At 33.3% G+C, this 25,093-nt stretch overlaps 1 pseudogene; it reads left to right on the forward strand.

Moving 5' to 3' along the window:
- Positions 1-3,362: 3,362 nt before the first annotated feature.
- Positions 3,363-24,941, forward strand: LOC133180745 (putative amine oxidase [copper-containing]; annotated as a pseudogene).
- The last annotated feature ends 152 nt before the right edge of the window (positions 24,942-25,093 follow it).

Below are 25,093 nucleotides of genomic sequence, written 5' to 3' on the forward strand. Positions count from 1 at the left end.
GACTATGTCGTTACCCAGTTTTTACTGTAATTTCTTTAATGATATTAACTAAATAAGTCTCGAATACTTTGTACTGATTTTAGAGTGCATCTTGCCCCGTCTAGCCTTTGTTGATATCTATCAAATTAAGTTAAACAAACATTGTATATTAAGTGATAGTTAAGATTTAGTTCTGATAATATGGTGACAATGCAGAATGACTTTGTGTAAAATTAACAATGTCTCTGATTTCTCATGCATGTTTCATGTTTTTCGTAATTTTTCATTTGTAATATGCAATTCCAATTAAATATGTATTGTTTTCTGATAAGTATACTTACATACGCAGGATATATAAAATGTTACCATAGGTTTGTTTTTTTTTAGTCTGCATTTTGATGAAAATACATGTAGCTTACTTGAAGAAATATGTTTTTGTTAAGAAATTATGTATCGATACGATTAACCGGTTAATCGGTCGGAACATCTTGTGGTTAACCGATTGGAAATTTTGTATCCGATTACCCTAGGATAAACACTTCCTGTAAACAACGTCATATAAAAGGACATCTTATTTCATCAAATATCAGTAGTTTCCATTTCTTGTAGTGTCTCTCAAATTGTGCATATCTTTCAAATATCGGATATACCAATTTCAAATCAATGAACTAATATATTCCAATAATTTCCAGTTGTTTGAATTATTAGTTTGTCTCCGACGTCGTTTTAACAATATTAAGACATTATTTTACAATTGGATGCTGTTCCGTTCTGTTGAGCGAGGTTGCTTTTTCTGTCAATTTTTGAAACAATTTCTTGTGTTTTTTTTTTTTTCTAAATATTTTCAAGAACTGTCCAATAAGCGATTCTAAAGATAGAAAATGACAACAACCGCTTAATTTGAAACACGTTACATTTAATTAGGTTGTGGCTTGTTTTATAAGGAACATTATCATTTTAATCAGAAATTTTATTTCAAAGCTTTAGTCATTTTAACCCTGGGTCTGTTAAAACAACAAAGCCCAAACTATCCTGACTTGGATTTCCATAACAAATTTTTTGGTATACAATAAGTATACATGTATCTAGAACCATTCAGTTTTACAAAAACGTCATTTTTCACGAACTTTATGGTCAACCCCCGTATATATGTATAGAGAGAGAGAGAGAGAGGGAGAGGGAGGGAAAGAGAGAGAGAGCATGAAGAGTCAGATAGACACACAAACTTCATTAAAATATGATAACTCTATGCATTGCAGTATTTAAATAATCTTTGAAAATAAAAAAAAAAAAAAAAAAAAAAAAGAAGAAGAAGAAGAACATATTTTAAATTCAATTTCACAGAAATATTAGTGCATGTTAAGTGAAGGATTGCTTATCAATTTTTTTTTTAAATAATTACTGGAGATTTAATTAAGCTCTGTGTTTTAACGTATCTACATTTAAAAAAAAATTATGTTTCACATTCTCCTCCTTGGTGAAAAAAAAGAATAAGAGCTAAAACTTACCAGAAAATCAAACAAATTAATTTTAAAAAAATGTATCTTTTAGAATTAGTCTCTCTGAACTATAGGCTTTAAAATCATTAAAAGAAAGAAAACGAACAGAAAAAAAATAATCAAACGCAAAATTAAATAAAACAGAATGAGACCAAAGTATTAAGGGACTCCATGAAAACTTTCACAGGCGAGTCCAAGTGATTTAGAAGAGTAGGAATCACCGTTGGATCAGTGGACGTTTAACTTTGTTGTTTGTTACCTATATACTGATCATCATTAAAACAAGCACCATCGAACAAGTTCAAAACATTTTTTATAGATTGATTGTATTTTGTTTTATTTCCAATTCGAGAATTCTTCACTCATATAGAGATGTCACCATATACTCGACCTCGACCTACACTCGACACTCAGGGTCATTAAGCGGTGAAGGCTCTTTTATCAACTTAGGTTTGACGAGAACGAGAATCGAACCCAGGCCTCCCGATTAGTTTTATTTACACAAATATCAAGAGAAAAAACGAAGTACAAATAGACAATAACCATTGTTTTTTTTTTTGTTTTTTTTGTTTTTTTTTTTTTTTTTTTTTTTGGAGAAACAAATTTTTTTTACAGGTAGAAATTTGTTCTGCTACGTCTGATTTCGTAACCATACCACCATACCAATGAAATATGAAGATAACGAGCAGTATTCAATCTCGAAAGTCCAATGAAACGATACAAATTTAGAGCAGAGCAAACACGGACTTCAAAATTTAAAATAGGGATCATGTGTCATTGAAGAGTGAGCATCCCTTGCCGACCGGTCACATCCGCCGTGTGCTCCTTGACATGATCTGGAAACAAAAACCGGAAACGTTTTATGATGATCCTTATATTTGAATTAAGGCAAAGCTTCGAAATCATACATCGATGACCGTCGTACTCGGTGACAAGCTATAACCTTATAAAGGTATAAAACTGATTTTCACAGCTGCTTGGCTTTCAGGATATATATTTCCTTCAGCAAATAGCATTCCCCTCTTAGTTTGAATAATCAAAAAAATGGTTAATCAATCTGTGCCAACCGCGTATTTCAAGTAGACAGTTATCAGGTCCCGTAAGTTCAACTAACTCGAACATTTGGATATTTTCACTGTTGCTAACAATGAATTTTTGAAGGTTATGGGTTTGAAATAGTGTTAGCGTTCAGTATCGAGGTTGACCTGATGTTTTCTTCCTACTTTATCATACTGGTAGTCAAGAGCGATAATATTTCAGCTAGAAATGTCTGTTTCGGCAACTGTGTCCATAGCACTTCTTGGTTAAAAAGAAATTTTTGTAACTTGTGTTAAACTGATAATTAAATTTGTTATAGTCATTTTCCCTTATTTGGGTAACAAATGCCATTCATACTAATTCTATAGTCGACATATTGACCTTGTAAGTAAATGCTCTATGAGGCACTCTATTGACATTTAGGTTGATGAAACAAGAATACATGTATCAAAAGTCTCGTTCGAAGACAACATTTTGCAAATTCCTTGTTACATACGATAACCTTGTCAGCAAATACAATCTTTCGTGAAGTCGAATGTTGACTGAGGTTTTTCAAACAAATTACTGGGCCATTATTTCACACTGAATTGTTTACGGATTTTTTCGTGTGCCTGATCATAACTAGAGCACCAGCAATTGTGACAGTTTGACAGGGGATGCTTATTCCTCAACGGCTCCTGATTCTACTTGATGTTTCATATTTGCTCTGCTCACAAGTTGTATTGTATCACTGTAAAAGTAAACATATGTAAAGTAAACATATGTTACTCAATATATATTTTTGTTATTTTACTTGAATATTAAACTAGATAAATAACAAGAAAATCATGACTTTTCTAGATATTACAGTCGCTTGTGATTGCACTTCTTGTTACGAGGGCCGAAGGTGTCATGCATCAACAAACCGGTAAGAAACTGCATGGTATAATGACAATTTAACTCAAAATGTTAAATAAAACATATATAAGGTCTACATGTATATTATTAGAACCATTGTTTTCTTCAGATAAGTGGATCATACCTCCCCATGACAATTCTCTTTTTTTACTTTGAAGGTGACCTATTCATGTATACCTGAGCGGTTTGATCGAAAGCAACATTTTGGCATAAAAATGCAAAATGTAAAATTACACGTCACTGATTTTGTAGCTCTAACAGGATATGGTACACTTTTGTTGTGAATATACGTCAATAAAATAGGTGAAGACAACGAAAAGTTATGCTGAGAAGAATATTCTATAGATTAATAAAACCGCTGCACAAATCCTAGGCATTTTCTCAATTGATCGAAATTTGAGGAAACTTATACCGGACTGTATATTTTTCCCCTTATTCAACATATAACTTTACAAATAGAAATTATACAGCTAAGCTGTTTATATTTGTGCAGCAATACCAGCAAACTTTGGAATATTTTGCTTCTACATATACCTCGTTTCAGTTAAATACGAGGGGTGATCAAAAAGTTCGCGAACTAATTGAATTACTTCCATAAAAGAAATAAAATGAGGTTTCAGTGTTTATTATTTTTTGAGTCATCTCCGATTTTAATGCACATCTGCCATTGTTCTGCCCAGGCACAAATGACATACATATTGACGTCATTTTCACATTTTGACGTCACAAACACGGAGCAAATCATTATTTAACATCTGTTATTTATAACACATGTGTATGACTATATGTGTACCAAATTTCATTATGATGTGAATTGTGGTTTTGTAAATATAAAGATAGTTCGATATAGAGATAGTACTGGAAATGTGCTTGGGAAAAGTTATAGTATTAATTGGGTACAAAATATTTTGTGAGAAATTCAACTTACCTACATATTTGTGGGTATTTTCCACACAAGCGTTATTTGTATTAAAACAAAGATATAACACATTTTTCCCAAGCAATATCCAGTTAGAGAAGAACCTCTTCTTACAGATTTCTACAAGAAAACTCAGATTAATCCTCATTAATCACCTGCGCCAGACTCATTTATACACACAAAATAAATTCTACCTCCAACCACGGGTATAAAACAGAGTACATTTTAAAAGTATATTTTTCGTAAGCATTTTGAGCCTGCTGAATTTCAATCAAGGGAACGTAAGCGGTGTAATTTTTAAAATATTCGGACATATAAATCTTTAAAAAAACTTTAACGACTCGTGAATTTTGCAATAGCTATCTAGCATTTTACATGCAGTTTGAAATATAGTGTAAAGTTCATGACACTCTCCCCGTCATAACAACTCAAGTTAACAGTGACTTGACGTCATTTTCCATTATGACGTCATATTTTGATAGTTCAGAGAAGTTACGGCACAGAGTGCTCTGTGATACCGGGTATTCTCTGGGAAGCCTTAACCTACCTTTTATACTTATTTTTCTGATTATTTTAAACAATAATACCAATATCTGTATATTTTAGGCCCTCATCAGACGGCTCCACATTATCAAAAATGTAAGTATGGACTACATGGGGCGGATAAGGGTATCACAACATTATGTCATAAATACCTCCAAAGCTGCCCTAGAGGATATAACTGTATACAAGAATTTCACAATCAGCCCGGCTACTGCTGTAAGGGTAAGTCTCCGGTGAATATTAGATATATCTGTCTGGTCATTGTTTTCTGATGAAGTGATAAGGTGTAGTTAGGGTAGCTTTTTTAGACCATATTATATCTTGTTACAATGAGTTTCTTTTGAATGTTGTAAATGTAAGTCTCTGGTGCATTAATTATATGCTGTTAGGTCAAGTTTGTGAGAATTTATTATATAGTGTAGTGTGGGGTAAGTTTCTGATGTATTCATAATATGTTGTAAAAACTTTCTTTAAAGTAATTGTATATCTTGTAAGATTGTTTCTCAGAAGTAGTTTTATGTTCCAGGGGTAAATTTCTGAGAGGAAGTTTTAAATTTGTAAAAATAAGTTTCTGAGAAGAAATTATTTGTTGCAAAGGTAATATTCCGATACGTAATTATATGTTGTAAATGTAAGATTCTGAGAAGTTATTATGTGTAGTTAATGTAAGGTTCTGAAAAGTAATTATACGTTGTTAATGCAAGTTTCTAATGAATTACTTATATGTTGTTAAGATGGGTTTCTGAAGAATTAGTGATTATGTTGTAATAAGGAGGTATCTGCTGAATTAACTATGTGTTATAATAGGATAGGTTTCTGATTAATTGATTATGAATTTTAATAGGGTGAGTTTCATGAATTAATTATATCTTGATAGAATAGATATCTGAAAATGATTTATATCTGGTACTGTTAAGTTGCTAGGAATTAATCTTATGTTAATGGAAAGTTAGTTGCTGAGAATTAATTATATGTTGTAATAGGGCAAGTTTCTGAAGATATATTTATACATTGTAATATGTTGAGTCAGTGATAAATATATATATTATCTCGCTTACTGTTGTAAGGGTAAATTTCTGAAATAAATGTTTAAATGTCTTACTATTCCATCCATTACAGACAAATATTGGGGATGACTATTTCTACTTTAGTATCAAAATTTTTCTATAATAATTCAAAGCATTTTGACATAGAATTTGAAATTGTTAAATCATTACTCTTGTTACCCTTAGTTAACTATATCAAACTTTTGTTAGGGATATTCTGTTATCAAAACTAATTATGCAACGAAGTCAAAATGTTTATACTTCAATATATCCCATTACGATGTTTAATTTTTTAATCAAAGACAAGAGTTCTGTAATTGTATTCTTCTTTACGAGTGAAGGAAAATGTTCCTTAAATCAATTTTATATGGAAGATTTAGCGGTATATTTTTATAACTCATCAGGAAACATCAAATTCTTACATATTTACTGGAAAATGCATAGCGTTTTTATCTGCAGTTCTTTTTTTTTTTCAAATTCATGCACGTAGCGGGCTCACAACAAAATTTCCCTGGGAAGCTTTCGGAAAAGCCGTCGTATTATAGCTACATGTTTATTTTCTTTTGTAATAACACTGTTTTGACATATAAGTAAATTAGGACGAACACCTAACAATACATTCATTAAAATGTTAATGTCAATTTCCTATATATGTACATATCATCACTTATATATGTCAGTCTGTGATTTACAGCTGAAAATACATAAGGGCAAATCTGTTCCTGTTAAGTTATAAACGTACAAATCGGTTAAGGTAGAGAGTACTTCTTGGTACAGTTTCAAAGACAATAATCTTTGAGGTAACAATTAGTAAAACTTTGTATTTTTTCCCTGAAATTTGCATTTTTAGGGTCTTCCGTCTCCAACGGAAGACCCTTCTATTATTCTATTGTTTCTTTTTCACTTTTATTATTATTATTATTATTCTTTTTTTTTCTTTACAATTTTTGTGCAGAAGATTTCTCGGAGTTGGCTCGATCGATTTACTTGAAAATTTCAGGGAAGATGTATCTTTGTCTGAACCTTATACGTTTTTCTCATTTTTTTGAAATTCACTTCCGGTCGGAAGTTATCGCCCTTTAATCAAAATTCAGAGGACCTCCTTGTCTGCAATGGAACTCAAAAACGATTAAAGCTAGAGTGCTGAAATTTTCAGCGATGATAGAGGATATGTTGCCATTGATCACCTGGGTTTTCAAATCTTCCGGAAGTGCCTAGTATGGAAGCTCGGTAGGGGTCAAAATTTAGGAAGCGAATCATGAGTGAATTTTAGAGACATTTCTTACGATAACTTTTTAAATATGAGTATTTTATTAAAACATATTGAACAGAAATTGTGTAGAATTACAAGATCTTTTATATGATATCAAAGAAAAAGGGCTGACTCATCACATTAGGGGCTGAGAAGGGCCGAAAGTCTTTGATCAATAACTCTTTAACGATCAATATTTTGTAATGCATTACTGAAGCAAAAATGTTTATCTCAACTATTTACAACTATATATTATGATATTCATATCATATGTTACATAATTAGGGGCCATAAGGGGCCAGAATGCTAAATCTTTGACACTTTATATCTCAAAAGTGGGAAATATTTTGATAAGCAATATTGAACAAAAGATGTCCAAAATAATGTTCTAAACAAGATGCAACCTTTCATTTTTTGCTAAACGTCCCCATTGACGAGTTGAAGGGCCGGCCCCTAAATACTTCTTTTGCAAATATCTCAGAAACGAAAAAGAATTTCTGACTAGTTGTTGAATAAAAAGTGTTCAAAATCATGAGAGCTTTGAAATGATGTGAAGAAAAAGGGGCTGGACCCTCAAATTAGGGGCTGAGAAGGGCCGAAAGTCTTCAATCAATAACTCTTTAACGATCAATATTTTGTAATGCATTACTGAAGCAAAAATGTTTATCTCAACTATTTACAACTATATATTATGATATTCATATCATATGTTACATAATTAGGGGCCATAAGGGGCCAGAATGCTAAATCTTTGATGCTTCATATCTCAAAAGTGGGAAATATTTTGATAAGCAATATTGAACAAAAGATGTTCAAAATAATGTTCTAAACAATATGCAACCTATCATTTTTTGCTAAACGTCCCCATTAAGGAGTTGAAGGGCCGGCCCCTAAATATATCTTTTGCAAATATCTCGGAAACAAAAAGAATTTCTGACTAGTTGTTGAACAAGAAGTGTTCAAAATCATGAGAACTTTAAAGTGGTATAAAGGAAAAGGGACTGGACCCTCAAAATAGGGGCTGAGAAGGGCCGAAAGTCTTTGATCAATAACTCTTTAACAATCAATATTTTGTAATGCATTACTGAACCAATAATGTTAATCTCAACAATTTACAACTATATATTATGATATTAACATCATATGTGACATAATTAGGGGCCATATGGGGCCAGAATGCTAAATCTTTGACGCTTTATATCTCAAAAGTTGGAAATATTTTGATAAGCATTATTGAATAAAATATATTCAAAATAATGTTCTAAAAAATATGTAACCTTTTGATTTTTGACAAAAGTCCCTAATAAGGAGTTGCAGGGCTGGCCCCTAAATATATCTTTCGCATATATTTCGGAAACGAAAAACAATTTTTGAATAGTTGTTGAACAAAAAGTGTTCAAAATAATGAGAGTTTTAAGGTGATATCAACGAAAAGGGTCTGACCCCTTAAATTAGGGGCCAAGAAGGGCCGAAAGTAAACAATCAATAACTCTTTAATGATCAATATTTTGTAATATATTACTGGAGCAAAATCGCTCATCTTCACACTCTTTTAAATAAAATGATGTTGACATCATATGTTACGCAATAAGGGGTGATTAGTGCCCAGATTGCATAATCTTTGGCGCAATATATTTCGAAAAAAAAAGAATATTTTGATAAACAGTATTGAACAAAATACGTTCAAAATAATATTCTGAACAATATGCACTCGTTCAATTTTTGCTAGACGCTCCCATTTAGGACTTGAAGAGGCGGCCCTTAATATTTCTTTTGCATACATCCCGAAAACAAAAAAGAATTTCTGAAAAGTTGTTGATCAAAAAGTGTTTCAAATCCTGAGAGCTTTAAAATGATATCAAGAAAAAGGGGTTGACCTCTCACATTAGGAGCCAAGAAGGGCCGAAAATCTTTGATCTATACTCTTTAATTGTTTGTATGTTGTTTAACGTTCCTCTCGAGAATTTTTCACTCATATGGAGATGCCACCACTTGCTGATGGAGAGCTTCAAATTTTGTCCTATACTCGGCACTTACGGCCATTGAGCAGTGAGGGATCTTTTTCGTGCCAGCACCTACTGCGACACCGGACCTTGGTTTATACGGTCTCATCCGATACTCTTTAATGATCTATATTTTGTTAAACATTACCGAAGCAAAATTGTTCTTCTTAACAATTTATTTACCTCATTATATTTGAACGAAAATCTCAGTCAAATTCTTATCTCATCTTAGCAGAAATCGGACGGAAGACCCACTCGTTGCTCGCAACGAGATCTCATCTAGTTTTTTATTCTTTTCGTTTAATTTGAATTAATATTTCATTAGTTTGAAAGTATGATTGAAAATGCAATTGATAAAAGGTGACTGAACCTAATCAATAAATACTAACTATGCAAGAAATTTATTCGAATTGCAAGATGATTTAATGAGGACTTTGACCAAATGTGCTTATGGAAAAATAATTTAAAGAGCCCTACAAGTATTCACAATCATAAAGTCGGAACTGTTATCAACATTTGATATTACTGTGTATATTAATTCAAATAATTTTAATTGTAAATACTATTTTTTATTATCATTAATCTTATATAACGAAGATAAAAAATGTTAAAAAGATAAAATCGTTATTTCAATTAAAAAAACTCATTTGGAATCACTAAATCATTTGCCTTTATATTTTTTACATTTGTTAGAAGATAACAAAAAAGAAAGAAAGCATACAAATCTAGAAGCGGAAGTATTAAAACAATTCTTGACGAATGCAGACTAATTTCCATGCCACTACTGGCTCTGTTTGGCTTTCATAGATTTTCATTGCAAAGCTTTGAGGTTCAGAAAATATTTGCATCAATATATCAGTTGTATGTTCTCTGTATTTGTTCCCTTTTCCAATGCTTCTGTTGCAAGAGGTTTATTTTCAAAATTCAGAAGTAGTTATGAAAATAAATCTTAAAATTTATTTTTTTTTTTTTTTTTTTTATTTATTTATTATTTTTTTTATTTTATTTTATTTTATTTTTTTTTTATTTTTTTTATTTTTTTTTTTTTGGCATATTTATGAAAATAATAATTCTTAATGAATCAGATGATAAACTATGAATTTGTCATCATTAACAGAGACAAACCCGTGTAAAGTTGGACAGCCTTTTCGGGTGAATGGAGAAACCACGAACTGCCTTCAGTATGGTGTAAAACAGTGTCCTAGGGGTTACCATTGTGTTGGAACAGCAGAAACATCTTCTGTTTGTTGTCAGGGTAATGCTACTTTTTACTCAATTAAATTGTTTAACTTTTATTCAATTATATAAAACAATGATTTGGCAGCTTTCTAATATCATAATTATCAATAACAATTCAATATTCATTACATATTTGAATACAACGATGACAATTGAACAAAATTCAATTTAAAAATCGCAATCAAAATCGACTAAAAATAAGATTTTTACAACCATGAAACGCTTTACGACGAGTTAATACCAATGAACGAACTCTGATCCGACGCAGAGCAAACGGTGAGTGAACGATGTGTGAATGCTGAAAGCAACGATTAGTGTAAGGTGAACGAACGCAGAACGCGAATGAGTGAAGTGTAAATGGAAGATGAACGATTTTTTGGAAATGTTTCGGGTGTTTTCCTCGCATTGTACTTATTCTATTGTGAGGTAAATATAAAAAAGATAAATTTTGGAGTGCCGACAACTATTTTAAGAGAGTATGATATTTTTGTTACTGTTGTTGTTGTGAAGACTTTCTGAAGAAAAGAAATAAATAAGGATCCCAGCAGTTTATGAGAAAAAATGTTATATCTGTACTTGTAACAATAATGCACAATATGCATGCATTTATGTTTCTTGCAATATTCTGTGCAAAAATATTTATATCAAAAGTAAGGAGAATGGATTAGTTACAGAGAATTTATCGCTGTATAACAGTGTCGCTGATATCGAAATCTCCCTTACAATAAAGAAAATTATTCTATAAAATTGACATGGTAATTATGCCCTTGCATCGAAGTTAGCCCAATTGTGTGTGAGTGAGTGTGTGCCTAACGGAAGTTACGCAAGTAATAATTTATATCGGAATCGAAGTGCTTTTCATGTGGGATGGCGCAATGTGCCCAGTATTCTTACTTGATCTTTTTAAATTGTAATTTTTACAACACGAGATGACCAATTTACTGAAATAACTGAAAATAATTTCATGTAGAAGAAAAGGCGATTTGGTGGGAAAAAGTAAACACAATTATCACAGTAAGAAATATTTTGCATAGGTCTGTGGATGTTTCTCATAAATATGAATGTATTCAAATATTTTCGTGCAATAATACATTTGACATTTCTATTTTTCACTGATTTATGAAGCGACTACTTAGTTTGCCCTCCCCCCCCCCAAGGGATTTATATTCTGTTTGTTTGTTTGTTGTTTAACGTCCCTCTCGAGAATTTTTCACTCATATAGAGACGCCACCATTTGCCGGTGGAGAGCTGCAAATTTTGACCTATACTCGGCACTTAGGGCCATTGAGCAGTGAGGGTTCTTTTTCGAGCCAGCACCTACTGCGACACGGGACCTCGGTTTATACGGTCTCATCGGAAGGACCGGTCTCCACGTCCCACAGTGGGATTCGAATCCGCGACGTAAGGATCAACTCCGCGACTTACACCGCGACTCTAGAGCGAACCCTCTAACCACTGCGCCACGTAGGCGATTTATATTGTGAGAAAGTGATACAAATAGGCATATATAAATATTATTAGAAATAAACACTAGGTATTGATTTTTAAATAATATGGTGTAACAGTCTATAACTGATAGTTCCGTGGCTTTATAGATTTTCGTATGTTTACATGTTTATATTCTGTAAAGTTATTCTTTTTTCCACATGATACTATTATTGAAACTGGAATCTTAAATGTCCAGAGAATATATGTCTGCATACACTTATATCAAGAAATATTATTGTTTAAATTATTTACAATATCAGTCCACCGATTTAAAAATAATAAAGGTTTTTTTTAATTTCAACGTCAGTCACAGCTTTTTATAGATTTAATTCACGCGATTGACCTGTCAATAAAGTCTTGTCCCGCTTAAGTCAATCAGCGATTCTCGACTGACTACGCAACGCTCCATAGGACCATTGGATGCGATTGGTGGAGGAGTATTCATCGAATAGCTGTATTTCCCCGCCAGAAGTACCTTTTAACTCATTTTGTATTTTGCATTGCATAAAGTTCACCGAAATTTTCTTTTTCAATTTCTAAGTCCCTCTGTATTGATTACAACCTTTTTGTTAGACGTATTGAGAGCTGAATTCTAGTGTTGGACATGCCTCAAAGTAAATTGGATTTCAAAGGAATTATATCTGGAGCAATTTTGAAATTGAACACATGATTGTATAAGCAAAATGGTTAAACACTGTTTACGTCCGAGGTTAGTGTGCGAGGCACGAGCCTCGCGAGGAACTCCGAAGCGCTGAAGTATATATTTTCATGGTCAATTCTGATTCCAACATTTATCAAAAATACACTAGATAGAAGCACCTGGTATGATTGACGCGTTGTTGGGTCATTTCTCTCTAAAACCCCTTTTTTACTAAGTTATTTCTCTCCGTTAACATTTCCCAGTAGGTCATTTCACAGCAAGTATTTTCACTAGTTCATGACAATGAAGAAACAAAAACTGAACGACCCGCGAAAGTTGAACGCAAAGTGAACGAAAGGTTAGCAAACTTGAACGTTTTGTGAACGGTGAACGCGAGCAGTTGTGGAACGGTGAACGCAAAATAAAAAAATAGTTTTAATGGTGAGCACATCCTGAACGAACAATAAGAACGGTGAACATAAAGAAACGTAAAAATGGAAAAATAGAACGTTTCAGGGACTGTATGAGGGACAATTTCTAGTGGTACACGGATATTAAGAGAAAATTTCAAAATATGAAGATTTTTTTTCCCAAATGTCAAAACTATGGCCATGCATACTTTTACTCTAAGAAATTTTAAAATAATCGTATGCTCGAAATATTCAATATATATATATATATATATATATATATATATATATATATATATATATATATATATATATATATATATATATATATATATATATATATATATATATATATAAAATCATAAAAGAAAAAGAAAATGCGCAGTTTCCAAATTTCAATTAACACAAGCGCTTTCTGGATTTAACAATCCTTCTTCAGGTCTACATACAGGTCAAAGTATGTAGACCTGAAGAAGAATTGTTAAATCCAGAAAGCGCTTGTGTTAAATGAAATTTGGAAACTGCGCATTTTCTTTTTCTTTTATGATTATTTTTACTGTGTGACATCATCTTTTAACTATTTTTGAATTTTATATATATATATATATATATATATATATATATATATATATATATATATATATATATATATATATATATATATATATATATATATATATATATCGTTTTTACGTTCACGTTTAGAAAGATTTCAAACTCCCCGCTACTATTTTTCTCTATAAGAAAACTTCCAAAAAAGATTTACTGATCTCTTTATTGTTTGTTTGATACTCAAAGAATTTTTTATCATCTGAAGTTTCGTTATTTCTGCACTTGCAAGCATGCTTCGCCTGTCGTTCGTTGTTCTCAAGTAAGCTACATCGGACGCAAGCTTTTGTTTACGTCAAGTTTATAAGACTTCTTTCAATCGCATAACTGACGTCTTGAGCATTCTAACAGTATGCGTATGATATGCACGCATGTGACAATTTCGTTGTGTTACCCCTTGTCGAGTGTGTTGCTAACGCTGAGGGTGACATAACGGATTGTTAAATGCGTCGAAGCAAATAAGATTTTAGCATTTAACATTTATTTAACATGAAAGTTTTATAAAAGAAAATATTACAATTAGTGTTTAAATGCTATATTGTGCCAAAAATATATTTTATAAAAAATGGAGATAACGAACAGTATTCAAGTTCATAATCCATTTAAACAATACTAATCAGGAGCAGAACAAACACGAGCCTCTAAAAACATCAGAAGTGGGATCACGTTTCATTGAGGAGTAAGCATCCCCTGTTAACCGATCACACCCGCCGTGTGCTCCTTGTCATGATCGGATAACTGGAAAAATCCGTAGAAATTTCAGTGTGTAAAAAATGGATTGTCAATAAGTATGAAAAACGTCAGTCAGCAATTGATCTAATGATAGAATGAATCTGCTGATAAGGGTATTGTATCGACCATAGAACTTGCGAAATGATGAATTCAAACGACACTGTTGATATCCTTGTTTCTTCAACTTGTTGGTTAATAGCTTGCCTCTTTTGAAATTGATTGTACGTACAGCATGCTCTTGTGTATTTAATCAACTGGGAGGCATCAACCAATTATGCAGGTGATAAGGGGATATTGCTACATGAATAAGGGAATTTGACTATAGAAAAGTTGATGTCATTACGTTTATCATAAAATTTTGTTGCTAGGTTACCATTAACGTCTTTTTCCAGTAAAATGAGCAAATATGAAACAAATGTGTCTCAGTCACTTTCTGGTGTGTCTTTTATTTCAAATTCACTGAGATATATCGAATCAACATATGAATGGATGTAACTATTGTTAATTGCCAATACGTCGTCAGTATATGTAAATGTGGAGTTGAAAGCCACAGCAAGCGTTTCCTTCTTTTTATGTAGAAGTGTTTGAAAAAAAAATCAGCTTCAAAGGAATATAAGAACAAGTCTGCTAATAAAGGAGTACAATTAGTGCCTATAGGATTCATAAACACTCTTAAAATAAACTTATGTGCAAGGAATTTCTTAAACCAAAAAAAAATACTTAAGTGACACTAGGACTTTGTTTTTATCTTAAGTTTTATTCATTAAACTTTTAAAGTCTAAGAAAATTCTTAAATAGTCTTAAATCTAAGAGCACTCAATAGTAGTCTTAAAGTTATAAGAAAAAACTTAAGTACTGAATGAAAATGGCTGCCATTAGATTACACAGACGATTTTTCAGGGAAAAAAAGATTGTTTAGCAGTATACAGTGATGCTTAACTTGTGGAGAGGTTTAGATTAGATTCAGCTAGTATTCTTTTCAAAGAGAGATTGATTGGATATGAAATTTTAAGTAGTTTTAGGAGAAATCGTGCAATATCCCCTCTGCAGAAAATTTTACTGACTCTAAGATTGCCACCGGTAAAATGCAGTTATGCAATGGAGATGACTTGGGGGTTTCACAGTCTACTGTGTCTAGGGCCATTAACGCAACTATTAAAAGTCTGTCTTCTCCAGGAATTGTAGCACAGTTCATGCATAGAAAGGCTCATACTGAGTTTAACATTATTGCTGAAGGATACATGCACTAATACAAAGTCATGATTGAGATGAACACGGATCGAGTGAAAAATACATTTTATAGTGTTTGTGTAATGACCAACCTGTCCCAGTAATACTCTCCTGTGATCAGATATTTCTGACTTAGATTTGGAGAAAATGTTATGCCATTTTTTCTCCACCTATGAAGCTGTCCTAGCTGGTCCAGCACCCATTGCAGCCAGTGTTTGCGCAATGCTTTGCCGCGTCCGATTTTTCATGTCTGATGTCAATAATGGTCCTAGTTTCCCTCTCAGAATATGTTTATTTTCATTTACCAAATTAGTTAAGGCAAGGGTTTTGTCAGCATTCCAATTGGGCGTCCTTTTCGTCTGCGATTCCGTTTTTCCAGTCTGCTAATTTTACGTCAAACTTGTTGAATTTATTATCTCTTTCACAAAAGAGCGCGTTTGTTGTAGCAAAAAGTACGGCAAATTGCTATTGTTGTCATAGAGCTTCGACTTAAGTATGTCATTTTTCTTAGAGTGAAACTTAGCTAAGAATTATGCTTAGAACTTTTATGAATTACAATTTAAGATTTTTTCTTAGCTAAGATTTTTTTTTAGCACTTAAGTAAAACTTTTAAGAAAAATCTAAGAGTGTTTATGAATCCCGCTCCTGATCTCCAAAAGCTACACAGATATTATCAATAAGAGACCCAAGTATCTTTTGTGTACAGTAAGAATGTTTTTAACAAAATAATTTCGCAAATGACAAATGACAAGGTTAGTATATTTACGAGTTCCATTTTGATTGAAAAAGCAGCTGTCAATGGTGTCAAAAAGGCTAGACTTAAATTTATCGTGGGGAATTTCTTTTAAAAATGTGGTAAGACAAGACTATGCTGATAAACGGGAAAATTTCACCTCGTTCCTATTACTTTCCTTGTTACGCAAGCTTTCTTTAAATGGGGAGTTGAAAAATCCGGGCAGACTTTGACGTAACGTTCAGTTAAATATGTCACGTCACGTTTGGTGACGTTTAATGTCAGCACAAGAATTTATCATTTTCCTCATATTTCCACTCATTTTCTGTGCTTTTACCCATCCATCTCATTTATCTTTCTACCAATTAACACTAAACCGCGAAACAATTTAACATGTGAATGTTCTACCAGTGTAAATTATTAATACATATGAGAAGGAGCGTTCCCGATATTTCCCCAAAACTTAATTGACATTGACTTTTGATCAACAACAACAAATCATTAAAAAAAAATAAGTAAATATCCAGAAAAATCGATAAGACTGGTTTAAGCTGAAGCAAACGATTAATAGCGTCATTTTCATTTCTTGTGACATTTAGAATTTTTTATCCCACACGGTCTTTAGAATTGAAATAATAATGAAGGAATTAATTTCTCCCCTGCATTTTTAAACAACCATTTCTATGGCAACTGCAAAAGTATAACTTTAACTTTTTTTGTTTTGTTTTTAAAATCCAACAACCTTACGAATTACTTCATTACTTCTATTAAGGAAAAAAATATGTAAATTCCTTGGGGCGTCAATTTCAACTTTTGGATCAACTCTTTGATAATTTACGTCTTTTAAAAAACGTTGACTTAACAGTGTCGGGATTGACCTACCTTAAACATTATATTTCGTTCGATTTTTAAGTTTGGTTCTTTGTGAGTAATTTTATAAAATTGCTAGCTTCATCGTCTAAATTTTCTTATTTTGTTTTTCTTACAGTCCCCACGAATGATGTAAATATACCAAATGGATGTCCTATATGTCATGGATCGCCATTTAAAGATTCCATTGATCTCTGTGAACCTGAAAACCCGCCACCTTTTCATGATCTGACAAGTCAAGAAATTAAAGAAATTTTCAATTTCATGTTTGCGCAAAGAAGTTTGAATTTGACTTTGCAGAGTGAGGCAACTTTGTCATCAACCTACATTTACTCTATGGAATTAATTCTTCCTAAAAAGAAAGACATTCAGTGTAATCCTCATAGCCAAATACAAAGGGAAGCATTGGTCACTGTGTTCCACGGTGGTAAAGTGAATCCTGTTGTTGCAGAGTACTGCGTGCAGCTAACTCCACGACCAGGATTTTGTGGAATACCTAGATATATCCCATTCTCCTTCAGACCATTCACAAATCCAGAAACGTCAGCAGCTATTGAAGTTCTCATAGAAGAGACTAATAGGTTAGCAGGAGATATTTTGTTTGAGAGTTTTGAGGGTTCTCTAGTGAATTGTGGAAACAGATGTCTTGGATTTGAAACGGTGGTTCCTTACGCCGCAATAACTTCGGGAGTTCGAGATGAAGGTTTTCGAGGTTTCTGGTTTCCTTTTCTTCAAAGACGACGCCCCAGTACCCTTAATCCTGTTGATTTTGTTGTTCTTGTCACCGTGAATGGGACGGCTACACCACAGACTTCAGATGTCTGGTACAATGGCCAACTGTTTGATTCGCTTCAGTCATTTAGAAAAGCTTGGCTAAGAGGAATGGTGAAAAAACTTCATGTGAGTTTCCCCTCTGATCCACTTCCATCTCAAGTGTTTCCTCCACATCCACAAAGACCTCCAACTCAAGTGGAACCAGACGGAAAACGTTACTCAATCAAAGGCCAGTCAGTTCACTACATGAACTGGGACTTTCAGTTTGGAGTATCACCTACTCATGGTCCTCAGCTTTACCAAATAAAATTCAAAAATGAGATTATCGTTTATCAGTTAGGTCTTTCAGAAATGACAGTTTTCTATTCGTCTTCGGAACCGATAGGTAGATTTGCCAATTTCTTTGACAGTGTCGTTTTGATTGGAAACAACATTCAGACATTAGTTCCAGGCGTTGATTGTCCAACTCACGCAACTGTTGCTGATTCAAGGTTTATGTCGGAAACTTCCGATATGCCAGTTATAAAAAAGAACTCTATATGCGTTTTCGAACACAATACTGGTATCCCACTCAGACGACATTATGTAGCAGACGATTATCCTTCTGGCTATTACGAAGGTGCACCTAATACCGTACTTGTTCTCCGAATGATAGCCACGCTTGTTAACTATGATTATATTTATGACTTTATGTTCTACAACAATGGTGCAATGGAAACAAAGGTAACGACATCAGGGATTGATTTGCCGTCCTACGTCCAAAACACCTGCAAATATGGCTTCCAGATAAACAAACAAGCCACTGGCATGCTTCATCATCATATGTTTAATTTTAAGGTTGATCTTGACATCGGAGGCACCAAAAACAGCTACTCCACATACGATATACGTGAAGAAAGTGTTCCAAATCAATTCCTAAAGGGAAGGTATCCCGAGAAATGGTTCCAAACTAAAATAGTTAAAGTAGATTATGCCACGGAGAGAGAAGCCGCTTTTAGATACAATTTTAGCCAACCCCGATAACATGTGTTCTACAATGAAGGAAATAGGGATAAGTTTGGGAATCCTAAAGCCTATCGGCTTTTTTCAAGAGGAATGTCCAAGAATCTGTTTAAAGAAGGAGTAGGGAACGAGCCAGGAGCATCGTGGATGAGGTATCAATTGGCGGTCACAAAGAGAAAAGAAACTGAACAATATAGTAGCTCTAAATACGCTACCTTTGATGGAGAAGACAGGGTGGTAAATTTTGAAAATTTTATAGGAGATGAACCCATTCTGCAAGAGGTAAAACTTCAAATTCCATTCTCTGTAATTGGTAAACTATCCTTAAATTGTTTTCATTTTTTATGCATTTAAGACTTTCCCGAAAGAGATTTGTTTAGAGAGGGGAGGGGGGTATTTTTTCTCAAATGCAATTAATTCCTCATTTAAAATCTATACTTATAAATTAATAAATTTTGCAAATAAACTCCGAAACGGGTGCACCAGAGTTCTTACTTACTCCTCTAAGAATACACACGATATAAGATGATGTCGGTAATCTATATTTAAATTTCACTTGCATTGTAAGTATCGTACATTAAATTAAAAGTCAACTTTTATTTTCTAAAAACAGCCATGAAATAGCAAAAACGTGAGTACGGTGGCGTTTCCGGGTTGGCGGATCTAAGTTACTGGCAATTTTTAATGAAACTGACAACAAGAAATCGTTTATTTAATTCATTAAACGTCATTACTGAATTATTCAATCAAAACTTGATTTAAATGATATAAAAGAAATGAGTTGTGATAACCGATTAAAAAGGAAAATGTGCAAATTATTTTCGTCATTCACCGATCGTAATATTGATGGAAGCTTCTAGAACATCATATAGCATCGAGCCCGATGTTAAAAAGAAAAACGAGGCGATTAAAGCTGCTTTAACGTAAAGAAAAGCTTTTGTTTGAATGGTCATTGAAATAATGGTAGATCATTGATAATACTGTTAGTTGTGAATATATTTATATATCGAAAGACTATTACATATATGTAGTAGGTTTTCCTAATAAATTTATCGGTAAAATTTGTATATATATTCCTCACTGAGAGCATCGTGGCAACGAACTAGAAGTACAATTTTTACTTCGTAATAAACTTGCTTAAATGAAAAGAGAATTATAATGAATAAGGCATTATTCAAATACAATTATAACACTTCAGATTTTTTTCTGAATACAGTCTTTTGTATCAAATACACGGCCTATTCCAGTGGCGGATCCAGGAATCTTGAAAAGGGGGGGGGGGGAGGGGCAACCAGTTTAGGGTTGGGGTAGGGGCCCACGGAGACACCAAAAAAATTGATTCATTAAATTTTATGTATACTTTGGACACATAAAGGGAGGGGGTGGGTGGCGATTGGCCCCCTCTCTAAATTCGCCAGTGTGTTCCTAGGGCGTTATATAAAAGCTAATTTTTACACAGGTACTTGGGCCTTGGATTATAAATAAGTATATACCTTATTGATATGTAAAAAAAAAGAGGTAAGGTACAGTTTTTACATATCAATAAGGTACATACATATTTATAAACCAAGACCCAAGTACCTGTGAATTTTTACCAAAATCTATTTCTCAGTAAAATGTGCATATTCACTGCTTTTATTCTTGACAGAAATGAATAAGAGCATCTGAAGTACAATATCCGTAACATAGTGTATAAAATATCCATAACATAGTATATAACAGGTTTCACAATAAACGTCAGTTAATGATATTGTTATTTAAGTTTAAAGGGGGGGGGGGGGGGGTAGAGACGTACTTCTACTTCATGCAGGATTCTGAACAAAGTATTTCTTTCTGCTATAAGCCTGTAGGCTGTCAGTAGAAACTACAATATATATATTATTAGCCTTTTTTCTGTCGGTAGTGGTATAAATTCAATTCCCCACACTTGCGCGGGATTTCATCTAGTAAAGAAGAAAATTACAGACCCTAAAACGTGCTACTACACCTCAGAAACGAACCGTACCGTTCCGTGCAAGAAGCGTACCGTACCGTGCAATAAGCGTACCGTACCGTGCACAAAGCGAACCGTACCGTACACAAAACGAACCGTACCGTGCAAGAAGCGTACCGTACCGTGCACAAAGCGAACCGTACCATTCATGAATAATTTTTGAAATAATTATGCAAGCCACGCCCCGATCTTGCGATGACCAATTACAGTAAGTAATTTTTTTTTTATTTCTTTCGACGGAGCGCCCGTTAAAGAAGTATGGAAAATAACCCTAGAGATTCAAAATATTATTATTAAGTACCATGCATCTGGACTTACATTTGTTTATATAAGGAAACTACTCAAAACTATAGTTACGACTTCAAAACAACTCGACAGAGTGTGAGGCGATTCCTTATTCGCTATGCATGATCGGGTTGTGCTTGACTTACTTTTTTTATATTAAATGCAGCATCGTAATATTTTCGTGTACAATTTATAATAAATAAAAGTGAATTAAATAGGTTATCGTTTATTTCTATAGTTTTTATCTACCCTATTCTTGTCTCTATTAACGTTCTCGGAAACCAAGTCACACTAAAAAAATGTATTAGGATTCTGTGCTTTTCTATAACCGGACATGTTAAAATGTAAACGCCTCTCAATCACTAGAAAAAAAAATAAATAAAAGCGATGTATATATAAATAATATGTGTTGGTTAACACTCTTCTGACCAACCCAAGATGTTATCGCCAATATAACATACTGTCAAAAAGTTCGATCGCCACATTTTCGCATGGAATTTTCAGTTTAATACAAGTAGTCAAAAAAAAATCTGGATATATGTCAGAATTAATTTTTATTTAAAGCATTTTCCAATTTCATTTGCTTTATTCACTGAAACCTGGAGGTAAAATATGTTACCTGGAATTTACACATAGAGCCCAGTTTAATCTTTTTTTTAAAAAAAAATGCGTAGTCCGTGCATGCGTATTCATCCAAGTTTGTTTTTTTTTAAGAAACACATACTGTACATTTCTTGCCATAGTCTCCTTATCTAGACTGACGTCTTCCTATGCTTTCGTTATTTACTCTAAAACATTTGAAAATTTCGATCAAGTCATCACACGTGCACAGGTAAAAACTTAAGCTGTGTATATTGAACCGTATCTAATCCCGTTAGTCCAGATATGCCTACATTCACACGTGTATCAACAGTTTGCTGTCTTATACAGTAGGTCTACAACAACGAACCAGTTTTATTCAGCAGAATAAGTAGAATTTCATGTGCAGTCAGCTTTTCTTCTAGATCTTCAATAAAAAAAGTTTGAGTTTGACAGGGGGGGGGGGGGGGCATAGCACCCGGCATGGGCAAATTATTCATTTTCAAAGTTTTTGAGAACATGCATGGCTGCATATTATTTATTTTCTAGATAATTGAAAACGGACTATTTATTTGTAACATTTTGACATATTATTTATTTCGGAAATCTTTCTTTGCAGTCAATATATATTATAAACATTTATACATTGTAGATGGAATTGAAGCTGTCTTAACCGTTTTCTTGATTGTAACTTCCCTTTGAAAAGCGTTTTTACACATTGATGGAAAATTTATGTTTAAAGGAAAACAATTACGCGCACAAAAATTAAGTAATATTTTGCACTAATTGTGTGCACTTCTACCGATTACTTTTCAATGTATTTTTCCTAGTGAGCAAATAAATAAGAAAATAATAACTTATTTTTTAATTGTTTGTTTGATCATTCGGTCAAGAGAAAAAAAAAATTTTTTGTTTGTTTGTTGTTGTTGTTGTTTTTTTTAAGGAAGCATCAGCGACAAGAACGTAAAAAGAATGGTAGACGAAATTAAATGAAAGCATGAGGGATTTATAAAATCAAACTCATTTGTTTAAAAGTGTGATAAGTGAATATTTAAAATAGTAATTGTATTCAATTAGGAAAATGAAAAGGAAAATAAACATATGTAGGCTTATTCTTAAAAAAAAAAATACAGAAAGGCCTTTATGGCGACGCAACCAAAATATTTTTTTCATCCTTGTTATGCAGTGTTTCTTGATATGTTCGATTTATTTCTAAGTTATTGAACCATAAGGCAATGGTGTACGAAATAAGATAATAAACAGAAAACTAAATTTATTTTATTTTAAAAATTGAAAGTAGTTCATACAGAAAGTAAATTAAAAAAAGATACAGTTAATAAGACAACTAGTTAATGTAATAACGAAAATACAGTTGTAAAAAGGAAATATTTATAATAGCTTTAACTTAAAAAAAAAATTATTAAAAATGCTTGCAATACCGTCCTTCCATTTATATAGAATAAAGAGATTATAATAAAGAAATAAACGACTTTATGAAGTAGCCAATCATAAACTAAAGCGTACAGGCTCCGCCCACTTAATTTACATACGGTTCACCAAAGCGTACCGTTCACAAAACGAACCGTTCCGTGCAAGATGCGTACCGTACCGTGCACAAAGCGAACCGTACCGTACACAAAACGAACCGTACCGTGCAAGAAGCGTACCGTACCGTGCACAAAGCGAACCGTACCGTTCACAAAGCGTACCGTTCCGTGCACGAAGCGTACCGTACCGTACACAAAACGAACCGAACCGTGCAACTGGTGTAGTAGCACGTTTTAGGGTCTGTAAGACCTCATAAATCGTGTAAGCACTGCTAATCGCACTGTTAACCCACAATAATGATGACGAGAACACAAAGTAATCCGTAGTCAAAATATGAAACAACTCGGTCAAAACCGATGCAATTTTAGTTCCCAACAATTTATATGAAATATGTCAATCAAAATTCGACCATATGATTAGGTTGTAATTGCAAACAAGGACATTATATCTACCACAGAATTTACAAAATGCTGATTTTAAACAAGGTTATTGTATGCCCTGTAAAACCAACATATTTTTGAGTAGCCTGTCACTGTTTAAGAATTGATCCTACCCAGAAAATGCTCTTGCGTGCCGAATCAGTTGATAGAAATAGATACTAATTGCAAGTGATGTTGAAATATTGCTACATAAATACGGGAAGTTGACGATAGAAGATTTGAAGTCATCACGACTGTCATATTGCTCAGTCTATAGTTGTCCATTAACGTCTATAATCAGTAAAATATCCAAAAATGAAACAGATGTGACAGACTTTATAGTGTCTTTCCTTTCGAGTCATTTGTATATATTAAGTCAGTATATTAATAAAAATGTCTATTGTTTATTGAGAAAACGTCGTCGATATATCTAAATCTCAAATTCCTGGATATGGCATATTGTCGATATATCTGGATGTCGAATTGAAGCGTATTTATTGTTTAACGTCCCTTCGAGAATTTGTCATTCATATAAGGACTCCAACTATTTCCGGTAGAATGCTGCAAATTTAGACCTTTTACGGCCTTTGAGCAAAGAGGGATTTTTTCGTGAAAGCAACTACAGCGACACAGGAACTTTGTTTATAGGGTCTTATTAAAGAACCGGTCTCCAGTGGATTCGAATCCGTGACGTAATTGCCAACTCCTTACTCAGCAACTCTAGAGCAAACGCTCTAACCATTGAGCCACGCGGGTGACTGTAACAAAGTAACCTTTCTAATGATCAATAACAAGGGATATGAAAATTTATGTAAACTACCTTTGCTAACTATATTGTTGTGAAAGCATATTGTATTTAAATTTTTCTTTCAGGACCTGGTTGCTTGGGTAACCCTAGGTATCCATCACATACCACATACAGATGAGGTACCCATTATGCAAACCATCGGCGGTGACGTCAGCTTCTTCCTTCTGCCTTTCAACTATTTTCCTAAAGACCCAAGTTTTGGAATTCGTGACAGCGTTGGAATTTATTACAATGACCCAAAAGGTCCCCTGAACGTACTCTCAAACATGGATGGAGTTGACTGTGTACCGACGCGTACTTACACAGTAGAGGATCTGGCAGCAGATCCTGAAGACTTCTTACCTCGACCTACATGTGAAAAGTGAACACACAAAAACTCAAACACTCTAAAAAATATAAGACAATTACACCCAATTGTTTCTTTTTAAAGAGCAAGAATCTTTAGAATCATTGAATTTCTTCCGTTTTGTGTTTGGTTTGATTTGAACATATTTATATCTCCCGCAAACAAAGTGTTGGGGTATGTGGGAATCACCTTATTCGCGCAATCTTCTCAAC

Source organism: Saccostrea echinata, unplaced genomic scaffold (genome assembly GCF_033153115.1).
Source record: "Saccostrea echinata isolate AGI-Se365-2 ecotype Australia unplaced genomic scaffold, CSIRO_AGI_Sech_v1 ptg000007l, whole genome shotgun sequence".
Lineage (NCBI taxonomy): Eukaryota > Metazoa > Mollusca > Bivalvia > Ostreida > Ostreidae > Saccostrea > Saccostrea echinata.